Source organism: Stegastes partitus, unplaced genomic scaffold (genome assembly GCF_000690725.1).
Source record: "Stegastes partitus isolate 25-593 unplaced genomic scaffold, Stegastes_partitus-1.0.2 Scaffold160, whole genome shotgun sequence".
NCBI classification, from domain to species: domain Eukaryota; kingdom Metazoa; phylum Chordata; class Actinopteri; family Pomacentridae; genus Stegastes; species Stegastes partitus.
Window position 1 is genome coordinate 88561 of NW_007577891.1, and position 905 is coordinate 89465.

Below are 905 nucleotides of genomic sequence, written 5' to 3' on the forward strand. Positions count from 1 at the left end.
TTTTACCAGTTTCTCCACTGTTGCCTCGCTGGTCTTTTCACTTTCAGTTGTTCAGTGGTCTTACAGCTTTTTGCCCTGTCTGTAAAAGACTTTGTAGACTCTGCTTTTAAAAGGGACTATATTAATTAAGTTGTTGTTATTAGGGTCCGAGCACTAACGGTGCAATTATTAGTTTGTATGGAAAGTAAACACAAAATACAGAATTTTCTTTTCATTGCAACGAGGGCAGGTCACTTGACGGCAAGAAGTCAGTCGAAATCCTCGACCCTGAGACCAAGTGTTTGAAGGGATTTCTAAGATATACATTATCCCACTGTTATAGTTCTTATATTGCCACATGTCCTTCTACACAGTTATGTAAAGATGTCTCTGCTACCAGAATTTTATGGAAAGATTCATGTAAAAACATGACAATTTCATAGTATGATCGGTTTTCCTTAACATAAAGGCTAATATTAAAAATCTGCAAGTGTAATTACATCAAATGATGGAAGCTGTGGATAGCTCAGAGCGTTCTGAAATAAACAAGATATAACATGTATGGCTGAGCCGCATAATGAATAAAATATGAGTTTAAAAGTAAATGTGGTGAAGTTACCCTGAAAATAGCCTCCAGCTCACAGGGTTAATGAATATGAATCGGTGACTTTAGATCTCTAGATTGTGTGATGGCTAAAAACAAAACACTGATAGTGTTTGAGTTGTGTATATATATTCTATTTCTGACTGACAGCAGGAACATTTTTTTTTTTCTACCTGTCAGGACCTGATCTGTCAATCATCCTCCTGTCAGAGTGTGCAGCAGCTCAGAGCACAGAATGTCAGTACTGTGTGTCTGCAGTGCAGGAAGCTGCAGGTTCAGGACCGCACTTGTTTTTCACGACTACTCCACCTCCTGAACTGGG